Genomic DNA, 12,543 nt, shown 5'->3' with positions numbered 1-12,543 from the left:
CGGTGGAGGGGTGCCCGTGGAGGGGTGGTTGAACAGGACCCCGTGGTGTGGAGGGCTGGATGAACAGTAGACGGTGGAGGGGTGGTTGAACAGTAGCCGATGGAGTAGTGCACGGTGGAGGCTGGATGAACAGGAGCCCATGGATGAACAGTCACAGGTGGAGGCTGGAGGAGGTCGATGGTGGATGAACAGTAGCTCGTGGGGGCTGGAGGGGGTCGACGGTGGAGATGAACAGTATCCCATGGAGTCCCATTTTGCGGTACGCCACACCCCTCCCGATGAACAGGACCCCCATTTCGACCGTAGCGCTCCAACACAAGTCCGTTTCGTCTGTTTTGCGGTACGCCACACCCCTCTTGATCAACAGGACCCCCGTTTCGACCGTAGGAGGTCCGTTTCCTCTGTTTTGCGGTACGCTAGACCCCTCCCGATGAACAGGATCCCGTTTCGAACGTGGCCGGTCGAACACAAGGCCGTTTCCTTCGTTCTACAGTACGCCAGGCCTCGTTTCCATCGCCTGTTCCGTCCAAGCCCTCCCGATGAACACGACGCATTCCATTGCCTTCCCATGAACACGATGCATTCTATTGCCTCCCCATGAACACGACAACGATGTTGTTTCTCCGTTCCGACCCAGCCATGTACACAAGCCCTGGCCGTACATATGCGCGAGTAGGGGTTCGAGACCCCGCCTGTATGTACACATACGTGGTCGTATTTTCTTTCTTGCACCCTGGCCGTTGTACGTACGTGTACATGCTACGTGCGCGCCTCTACTACGACACGTGCGCGCCTCTACATCGACCAGTATATATGTACATACACGTTCGCGACCAGAATGACAACGCTACGTATGCTTCGACCAGGTGGGTCCCGACGGTCAGGCACTTCCTTGCGTGCAAAGATGTAGCTGGTGGGTCCCAGCAGTCAGGGGCAAACATTTTTTTTGCGAAATACGGTGCCCCGTCCTGTGGGTCCCCGTTGTCAGGTGGAGGAATAGTTATTTTGCGCGTAATGAGGAGGCACTTCCTTGCTGCAGCTGTGGACCCAGCTGTCAGCATCTCCACGCACAGTACTCTTCCGATGGAAGTCAGTTGTGACCACATTGACCACGCCGCGCTGAGAGCACCACGGCGGTGAACGACGGCGAGGCCTAGGAAGGGTACGACGCGGAGCCGGGGAAGACGCGGCAGTGGAAGCCCATGTGGAGAGGAGTACGAGGGTTCACTGGTTCGGCTGCGGTGTGAGGCTGCCGTCGCCGCAGGGCCTGGCCAGCGGTGGGAATAGTAGGGGGCGGTGAGGCCTCCGTGGCAGCACAGCTGGCCACGGGAGGCAGGAGCATGCGGCAAGACCGGTGCTGCTTTGGGCGGCTGGAGCAAGAAGACCAGAGGTTGAAGAAGCACTACGGCCGTTGGATGGACATCGTACGGTCACTGGAGCTAGAATCGTTCATATTGACTAAGTTGACAAAGCCCTTCGTCCCCGTCAACTTAGTAGGCCCACAAGTCAGCCTCCCACCTAGGTGGGTCCTAGCTAGGCGAGGGAGTATTCATTTTTTTGTGCGTAATAAGGAGGCACTTCCGGTGGGTCCGAGCTGACAGCCGGGGGAACGTTTTTTCGCGAAATACGGTGGCCCGTCTGATGGGTCCCAGCAGTCAGGGGGAAACGATTTTTTCGCAAAATACTGGTGACCCGTCTGGTGGGTCCCTGCAGTCAGGTGGAGGAATAATTATTTTGCGCGTAATAAGGAGGCACTTCCTTGCGGCTGCCGTGGACCCAGCTGTCAGCCTCACCACGTACAGTACTGTTTCGATGGAAGTCGGTCGTTGACCACATTGACCACGCCGCGCCGAGAGCACCACGGCGGTGGATGACGGCGAGGCATAGGAAGGGGACGACGCGGAGCCGGGGAAGACGCGACAGTGGATGCCCATGCAGAGAGGAGTACGAGCGTTCACCGGTTCGGCTGTGGTGTGAGGCTGCCGTCGCCGCAGAATAACAGGGGGTGTGGGTGAGTAGAGGGATGCCCTGGCCAACGGTGGGAGTAGTAGGGGGCGCCGAGGCCTGCGCGGCAGCACAGCCGGCCACGGGAGGCGGGAGTAGGCAGTCCCGCCGGCGCTGCTTTGGCAGCTGGACCCAGAAGATCAGAGATTGAAGAAACACGACGGCCGTTGGATTGACATCCAACGGTTATGTCTGCTATAATGGTTTGTTGATGTATATAACAACTAAAAAAATCTTGCATACACGTCAACTAAACAGGCCCACAAGTCAGACCACTCCCTCTTTTTTTAATAATTTATATATAGCTCATGGCAACTTCTTATGCAATTTATTGCAGTCATTTTTTTTGGTTGGCCAGGGCCAATTTCACATATTTCTGTGGGTTCCAAACTATTTTTAATACCGAAATGTCCAACGAGATTTAAAGTACTTTGAAGATATGTTTAAATTAGGTTAATGCCCAGTGAAATAGGAATATGAAAATGTAATAAAATTCAGAAATTATAAAGTAATTGCCAATTTGTCATCTGTTTTCATATTTACAACCCATTTCATATTACTTTCAAGATTTGCAGGCGTCTTGAAAGAGTTGCAGCCCATCAGGGCGTAGAAAAATAAGTAGGCATGGATTGGGTATTCTTCAGAAAAAATAAACTAGGCTCATTTTCACAAAGAAAAAATAGCTGGGCTGGTCACATGGTGAACATAAAATATAAGCCTGGGCTAGACGGGCCACAGCCCAGTTCAAACCCTGCTCCGTCTCAACAATACCAAACAAAAAAAATACTGCTCGAGTAGCTACGTCCCAGGTGTCAGCCGATCTTGTGCTGTTCTCTTGTCTATTGACTATATACGCTCCCAATGTCGTGGGTCCCAGATGTCAGGAAAACACTAGGAGGAAGCATTTTATTTTTCCATACGCTAACGTGGTGGGCCCCTACTGTCATCCTATCCATGTACTTCTGCCAATTCCTGTTGTTTGTTGACCATGTTGACAACACGAGAGGGTGGCGCCACGGCGAGCGCACCAAAGCGCGCGGAGGACGTCGGCGTTAACGATTTAGGAGAAGGTGGGGCGGCGATGCGTGCGCTGAGGCACAGCCAGCCGTGGGAGGCGGAAGCAGGCGGCCTCGTCGGCGCTGGTTTGGTTTTGGCGGCTAGAGGAAGACATGACTGAAGAAACATGATAGACTGTAGTACTTAACAACCTTAACTGAAACCAGTTGGGGCACTTAACAACCAAAGATGAAAGCAGTATGAGTACTTATACAGGTTCAACCGTACAAAGCATGCCTCGAACAGTGCTACTTCACCTACAGTTAACCAAGGGTGAGGCCGCCAAGCCCTAGGACAAGGCCCAGGCGCCACCCCGCGCATCCACAACCTTCTGAAAGCAGCTTCATCTCACAACATGGTCAATAAACAGGATATTCGCTTTAGAGCCATGGAAAAGCATGAACATAATCTTCTGTCCTATTCTCCAAGATGGACGGGCCTTCATTATTTGAGACCACCCATGAATAAGTATCTTTTCACCTCCAAGGGATATTAAGTAGGTCGACATAAACATCATGTTGTGACCAAGCGCAAGTCTGACCTGACCATGGTCAGGCATCTGTATTGGAACAATAGAACTCGGTAGTTCCTGTTTCAAGAAGATCACTGTTGTAAAACTGTGTATAAGCAATAGTTTATGAACAACATATATAACAGAAAACAACTCGTACCATAAGTTTCTCGACACAGTTGGACCTGTTCAACGAGTGCAGCAGTGGCACACATATCCCACGTGGCCTTCCACCATTGAAACGCCCCACAAGGACCTCAAGACGATCAATAAAGTGTAGGAACTTGTGGATGTCGATCCATTCAACTTCAGTGCCATTAGTAACAGCCGAGTTATTACAGAGTAACAAACGAGCAGACTGCTTTACTCTGAAAAAACCTACACGTGCCACCAATTATAAGAAAATATTAGTTAGAAGTAGCATCTTTGTGAGAGATTTGTTGCTACTTCTAAAGTTAAAATGTGATTAGTTAGACAGAATAGGTGGATTAAGAAGTAATCGAGGCAACAAGCAAGAATCAGATACAAAACTAACATGGATGAACAATTGGAACGACGTCGGGGTGGAAGATCGCAGTGAAGATGAGACCATGTTCTGCTATTTCCATCAACATTCGTGCGCCAACTTTCAGTCCGTAACACTTGAGAAAGTTTATCCAAGTTCGGCCATAAAAAAAGCAGCGATCTTCTTGGTTCATGAACCCAACTCGGAACTTATATCCATGGCTTGTCTTCACTGTGACCATTAAACTAGTGTATTCAGTTATGGCAAGGCCGAGCATCTTGAGTACATGTGTTCTGGCAGAGAAGATAATACACTACAGGAAAAATAATATGAGAACACATCATGTTCAAAAAAAACCCACCCTCCCGGATAGAAAAGAGGATTCTAGGAACATACCGTGCGCGTTTCAGAATGCTGTGTTAGGATGAGAAGGAACAAGTGTGGCGTCTCGCCGAGGGAGCAGAAACCTGTAGGGTACTCGCACTTTGGGCACTACAAATGAAACACACTAGATTCAGTAGGATGAAAAATGCATCAATAGCGGCGGCTGCCATCCTAGGATTACCTGCGACCAAGGGACTTGGGTTTATCGGGGATGGATGAAGAATTCGTACCTGGTTCTCCATGAGAAAACCCTATGCAATCGCCGAGAGGGGGTTTTCTCTGAACAAGCAGACGAGGGAGAAAGGGATTCAGGCCCAGTGAAATATTGCCGCTTCGTCCGTCCTGCTTACTGCTAAAGCTGGAAAGGGGGGGGGTTGTGATTTGAGGCTCATTAGGCATTACTACGGCGCTATGACCGGGGTGTGTCTACCGTGAAGTTGTGCACTCTAATTTGTGCATATGGCACGTGGACCCCGTTGCCGGTTGCCCCACATATCAGCGAAAGGAAGTAGAAAGACAGGAATAACTAGTTACACATAAATATATATTTTGACAGAGAGATACTCCCTCTGTAAAGAAATATACAAATCTTTTATATCACAGGCTCACCTTGCCGAGAAAAATACTCCCTCTACAACGCACGTGCATTATGGGGGTTCAGCTGAGAATATAATACTCAGATGTTTTTTTTGAGGGATAAAAGCTGCTTTATTGAAGATTAATAGTCATAGGTATACAAATAATTTCGGGGGTTCCTGTGAGCCAAAGATGGCGTCCACAGGGCAAAGAAGTAGTAGCTTTTGCGAGCACATGCGCTTCAACATTACACTCGCTTTTTTCATGTATGATCTCCATGGTTTGGAACATATTCTTCTTCATCTTGATCTCGTCCATAATAAATTTGCTGGGCCCCAAGTGTGCCTCTCCGATATGCTTGACTGTTGCTGAACAATCGGTGCTAATCTGAACTTGTTGCAGGTTTAAGTCAAGAGCCATAGATAGCCCCTCGCAACATGCCATTGCCTCTAGGATCTCTGGATCAGTAACACTTTCGCACACCAGTGCCGATGCTCCAAGGAAGAAGCATGTATGATCCCGGCTCACAACTGTCAGGGCTCCCCTTTCACCATTGCGAGATAACGCAGCATCAACATTCATCTTTGCCCAACCCACAGCAGGAAGAGGACGCCACTTCTGCACTGAGCTAGTGCTTCTCGGAACCAGGTTCTGGGCTTTGGGCCGTAGGCCGACCCTGCATGTTTGGGGGCCCATGTGTTCTACCTCAACGCTTTTCATATTGCAAGCGATCGGTACGGCGCTGGTTTTAGATGATGTCGCAAGGCGAATACACAAAATTGAATAAAGCACGGCAACTGTTGGAATGAAATCGAATGACAGTTCCTAACCAGCAATCAGAGTTGCAATTCTATCAATGATATACCATGTGATAAATAATACTATTGTACTACTTATACACACAGGACACTTGTTTCACCATGCCAGATTATTACATCAAAATCTCTCAGAGGATAGATCAGTTAGGCAGTTGCGTGTTGCTACTGAAGAATTTCAAAGTTGATTTGGACCAGCTCTCTTTGCCGAGAAAGTTCGATTCTGACATCATCCCCTACCGCAAGATATGATTTAGATTTGAACCTTGACCATCCTTTAGCATTAATCATCATGCGACCATCCTTTGTACTTACGATATATTGAGCAGGTTCATTCACACCAAGGCTGCGCATGGTAAGAGAAACTTGGCCGCGGTCGCCTGGATTGTTGAACGACTCCCTCGTTGCTCTAGGAATTCTCTGTTTGCAAACAAGAAGACATACCCAAACAGTTAGATCAACATAGTGAATCATGTGAAACAACATGGAAAGAAAAAAGAACGAAGCACTTGGGCAGCCAATGCTTACCAAGAAGGTGGACATGTCGGTTTTTGTAAGGACTTTGGTATATGAAGTGCGAACTACATCCCAGTCTCTTGCCGGTGCAACTGCATGGGATGGAGCAGATGCAAGTGCAAGTGTTGGTGCAGGTGCCGAAGCCGCTACTGCTGCCGGAGATGGTGCTCCTTGTAGAGCTGGTGCCGGTGTCGATGCCCGATCCTCCGGTAGATTAGACTGATCCGCTGACGCGGTCGGTGCCCAATCCTCAGCTGGATCAGACTGAGCTGCTGCCGCTGTTAGTGCTAGAGCAACTGTCGGTGCTCGATCCGTGCGAGACAGCGGCGATCGTGTATGGTCTGCTATGATCAGCTTTCTAACTTGACTAGGATCCGTGACCGTGATCCAGTATTTTTCTTCATTTCTTTTAAACGCGAGAAGGACTAGTTGTGGGGTTTTTGTTAAACCAAACTGCAGTTCATCATAGGGATTCAACTTGTACTCAGACAACAGACTGATCCAATTTTTTCCAGTAATATAAGTGATGGACAGTGCCTTTGTTACTGACACGACATAAGAAGTGAAACCTGCAAAAATATCCATCGTAGAGCAAACCAAACGGTTTATTCTGTGATGAATGTCACATGGCAAAACCTGCATCATAAAATTGCAGGAAAAGAAAGAAAACATGACATTAAATCAATAAGATTTAGACAGTAAATCAATAAGATTTACTTGATGTGACACGAGTGAATCCTTACCAGGAAATCACTATGTTGAAGTACTAAACAGAAGATTGATCGTTCAACTATGTGTGGCATGCAGGGGCCCCGCCTACTCCCACAAGCAGGATAGTCCAAAGGTCGTGACAAATCGTATGGACCGAACATCCATGGGGCTGGAAATCCTGGTGGGTGCGATAAACCCTGCAATGCATACAGATATTGGAGTGTAACCATAATTGATAGACCGTCCTCACAAAAAATATGATATGGATACTTCAAAATATACAAACTGAATTGAGTGGACAGACATTAACATAGACCGTTCTCAGGACTGATCGCACACCAAAAGCGGTAGTACTAATAAACAATACAGGGTTCACAAACACAAATCAAGTACTGAACAATAGTACTTACTATAGACAAGCAAAGTTGCACTCACTAAACTCTGCAGACTATTTTTTGCCACTGACCTACGGGATGAACCCCGCATAACTGACTAGGCCATGTACTTCGTGTGAGATGTCTACATGCACCATCACCATCTTGTCAACCTTGGAGAACCTAACAGAGTGGTCTTTCCACTCATAAACATGATGATGAAGACAGGCCGCATCAGATTTGTTGGGAAGCTTTACAAGAATCACACCCTTCATAATCAAAGGCACAACCAGGAAATTGTTGTGGTCAAGTACAGCCTCGAGAACACGCCTGACAACAATGCTACAGGAAAACACTAGTTCAGGACACGTGGCGACAAGGACACATCAGCTGGATAGTTTAGCAGTAGAACTCATCATCAGGTCTTCCAGTTCACACGGCATGACTTTGAGAACTTCATCTCCACCGCGGACCTGGTTCTAATTCAAACAGAAACCATATTTTATTACTACCTCCGTCAGAAATATAAGATGATTTTCGATATTATACTCCATATATGACTACATATACGCACAAAAATGAGTGAACAAAGACACTAGAACATGTCTTCAAAGGCATGAGAGGAGAGGGATTACATGCAATATCCATAACACAAGTTACTGAGGCAAATATACCCTCTTAAAAGGTAGCATTGATGTTCATAAAGTACTCCCTCCGTCCCAAAATTCTTGTCTTAGATTTGTCTAGATACGGATGTATCAAGTCACATTTTAATATTAGATACATCTGTATCTAGACAAATCTAAGACAAGAAATTTGGGACAGAGGGAGTAGTTGAAAGTAATCTATAAGAAATCAGTGTCAACCTCTCGCATGTTTTGGTCAAAAGAGGAATTTAGAACCATCATTTGGCACACAAAAATCACATGCAAGATCACCTAGAAAGTTGTACTACTAGTACTAGTACTTCGTGTTACATGAAAAACACGATCAAGATCGAGAAAAAGATCGTCAGGAAGAGATATTACCTGGACTTGCTTAATGAGGGATCCCAGAGAGGGGGGCTTGGACAGGGCGATGGCTTTGAGCTTGTCTGCGGTAGTCTCGGCGGGGTGCTTGCGCTTCTTCATACCATGAGCCTCGACGGTTTTGGCCGGAGCCATAGACATCACTTCGGCCAGTGCTCCAGCGTCCATCAAGAAACTATCAAATAGAAATAAAAGAAAAGAAACCATAATCACAAACCCAAAAGAATAAAAGAGAGGGAGTTATAGGATCAGTCTCGGGGTTGCAAGACCGGGCCTTGGCCAGAATCAACACCATTGATGCGCTCATCTTTCCTTCTTTGGGAGAGAAGAACAATGGCAGAAGCATGTCGGGGTTTTCTTGAAGAAATGAGGAAAAAGATGAGGCAGAAGCGAGGGTTGGGTAGAGACGAAGCTGAGAGAGAAGAGTGAAATGATGGTTGCTTCGTCCGTCCAACTTACTGCTGGAAAGGAGGGGGTTTTGTGATTTGACGGCTCATTGGGCATTACTGCGCCGCTTCGATCGGGGTAGTCTACCGTCACTCTACTACGGAGTAATTTAGTGCATGGCTGGTGGACCCCGATGCTAGCTGTCCCACACGTCGGAAGTGGGTAATTTAGTGCATGGCTGGAGGAGGATCCGCACGGTAGAGCATGTCCATTGTTTTTCAGAAGAAAAAATGATTATAGCAAGCGTTTCCACTCTTACGACGGAGGAGTGCGAAACACGGCAGCCACTTGAACATACACGGTGCTCCTACTACCAGGCATGTGCAGTGGTTCATACGTCAGTACTACACAATCTTGTTGCTAGTGTAGTAAGATATGACGATAACAAATGATGTTGTGCGCATGTCAACTACTCCTATATGTAACATAGTGCCGCTTTTTCAACTTTCCAGTCGAGAATGGACGGTGAGATCAATGTTAACAGAACTATGTCCACAGCACACGGAGAGTACGGTGCTACAGTACTCCACGAAACATGAACCACATGAAGCACGAATAGTGTTAGGCAGGGTGTATGAAGAGTGCACGGGATGGGAGAAAAAGTTCCCTTCTCGACCCAGTTTTGGGTGTTTGGCAGAGTGCATGAAGGGTGCATGAGTCCACACTAGTAGGTTGACAAAAATACACGAAGAGGAAACAACTATATTGAGATGAGAATGCAACCAAACACACCCACACGCTTTGTGCTACAGTGACTGATCTGCACCATCTGAGTTTGATCCAACGGTCATGTTGCGCCGAGACATGGACATGCCCATGCAGAGGGTTTAGCCCGACGGCCGGCATCGTCGCACTGGCACGACGGTATGCATCATGCAGCCGCAACACGTGCGTGGCAACTTGGTTCACCAAGTGGCTGAGGCGATCCTGGACCTCGTCACGATCGGCCCGCTCGCGCTCCAGCCGGCTCCCCTGACGGCCTATCGTATCTCCCGCTTTCTGCAGCAATGCCGCTGACGCCTCAAGCACCAGGTAGAAGCAATGGGGAGAGGAAGCAAAGGGGGCGAAACGGCTGATAGGCAATGCAATCTACGGGAAGGCGGAGGGAGCGGGGAATCTTTTGGTTTTCACCACGGTAAAACACCAGTTGACGACTTCTCACATCAGGGAGCAGTGGGTACAGGCGGAGTCATCGTGACTAATTGCTGCCGCACCTGCTCCCGTCAATCAAAAAATTAAAAATCCTTCCGCGCCTGCTCCCGTCAATCAAAAAAAATTTAAAAATCCTGCCGCACCCAAACACCAGAGCAACGCCGCGGTGGATATTTAAATTTACCCGCCGACAAGTAGATAAAAAAAAGGGGTGAAAAAACAAATGTGGTGGCGGCCTAGCTAATCGGTCGAACTAGCCCAACTAGCTAGCCACCGTGCTTCACTAATGTACTCGGCGGGAAAGGTGGTCTTTCGTGATTTGACGACTCGTTTACTTGCTTCGGCGCTATGACCGAGGAGGACCTAGAAAATGCGCGGTAGGGCGTCCCACGTCAGGAAGAATATATGTGTGCACCACCCGGGAGGACCCCGAAACCACGCGGTAGGGTGTGCCACATCTCGGCACGGACGAAAAATGTGCGTGTAAAAATAGAGTACCTATGGATCGACCTCGGGACCCAGCCAGTCGGTTGAAAACACCCCACTAGCCACACAGCTTCATCATGCAAACCTGGCACGGAGGATAGATGTGGTTAGCTCCGTCTCGACCAGCCACAACGCCTCTTGTTCTAGGCGATTCTTCTATTTTCCAAGTTTTTTTAGTTGTAATAACACCACGGCAAGCTAGCGCCACTCTTTGTGTGTGCCCGTGCAAAGGTTAGACGATGGAGAGAAGAGAGATTGAGATCGCAGAACTGGGACCCACCAGTAAGTGAGATAACGGTCATGCACGTGTTGACGAGGCACTCCCTCTACTCTACTAAACGCAAGTATTGTATAAAATCAAGTTATGGGACAAAGCCAACAACCGTTCGTTTTTTCAGGCTATCGGCTTACGCTTTGTAGTCCAGGTTGCTAGTTCGAATCTCGTCTTTCGGATTTGTTAGTTTTAGGTCCAAATTTGATTAATGACAAGTGGGACCCCCATGTGTTGTTCCGATATTTCAGTGTAGGATGGTTTTTTTGAACAAACACTTTGCGCGGTTAGACAAGTAACGACACGAGTTACACGTTTTTTTGCAAGTTTACGAACAAAAATGACAGCGGCATAGAATATCACATCCACCCCGCAGCTTAGATACTATGGTGATACGAGTTTTTACACCGTTGGAAGTGAGATCCAATGGCTTGGGAGTAGTCTTTGTAATTATGCGCAATTTCCTAACTCTCCAAAGGTTTTTTTGCAAATAAAACATTCAGGCCTCGTGTGTGTCGCTGCATCTTCGATCCAACGGCTCCCCGATGCTCATATTAGGTGCTCCCCGTAGCTTAATTACCCGCTACGGTGATTGGAGTAGTTGTGGGCCGAATGCTACGAAAATATAATCTAAACCGATTGGAATAAATGCCTACACAAATTAATCCAAGGTTGGAGTGCCCCTCGCAATGTAAATAGCTCCGGCTTTGCGAGGGATGGAGAGGTAGTAGCTTCAACGCGTGGAAGATACGGTGTGAGAAAGCGAGGTCAATCGAGAGACATATAGATAGAGAGACAAAGTGAGTGTGGTCTGACATTCATTGAACAAATATATATGCTCTGGAGAGATATTGTCCGATTGAGCTTTTTGGCAAGGGTGAGGGCTGTAAGATAGAGCTTGAGAGATGATTCAGTCACAGATATGTAGATATATTTTGTGCGTGAGAGGAAGCAAGGTCAACCGATCACATAGGGTCGTCGTGCGATCGAAAGAGTGAGACGGGTTGGAGAGAGTGACCTAGATAGACGATGTGCGTGAGAGAGTATACAATGTGAATAGGTCGAATTGGGCTCAACATGGTGATATATCGTTTTTGTCCGAGAAAGAGCGAGGTCAATCGAGACATACGAAGAGAGAGAGAGAGAGAGAGAGAGAGAGAGAGAGAGAGAGAGAGATTGAGTGAGCGTGGCCCACCATGAGGTCGAAAGAGTGGTGGCAGCTTGGATGGACTGGCCTAGATAGACAATCTGCGTGAGAGAGTATAGAGTATGTCGATCGAGGCCCGAACAGGGAGATATATCATTTGTGTGTGAAAGAAAACGAGGTTAAACGAGACTCGGATAAAGAGAGCGAGATTGAGCGAGTGTGGCCTGCCATGTGGAAGAAAGAGTGAGACAGTCTCGAGGGAGTGACCTAAATATACAACGTGCGTGCGTGCGCATGCACGAGAGGTTGGGGGGCTAGATAGGCAATGCATGTATTTAGCGCGAGAGGGTGAGAAGGAGAGGGGGAGAGAGAGAGCTCGTCATGGGGTGCGATGGCGGGTGTGTGAGGTAAATACATTGGGTAACAGAGTGGAAAAAGGGGTTGTGTAGTTGAGAGACTAAGAGATCGAAACATGGAGAGAAAGAATGAACATGTGTTGGAAACCGATAGCTTCCTAAGGTGGTTAGGAGAGGAAGATTGACCGATACAGGAAGTATGTA

The sequence above is a fragment of the Triticum dicoccoides genome, chromosome 5A, assembly GCF_002162155.2.
Source record: "Triticum dicoccoides isolate Atlit2015 ecotype Zavitan chromosome 5A, WEW_v2.0, whole genome shotgun sequence".
NCBI lineage: Eukaryota > Viridiplantae > Streptophyta > Magnoliopsida > Poales > Poaceae > Triticum > Triticum dicoccoides.
The sequence above is the reverse complement of the archived record's forward strand: the minus strand, read 5'-3'. Positions refer to the sequence as shown.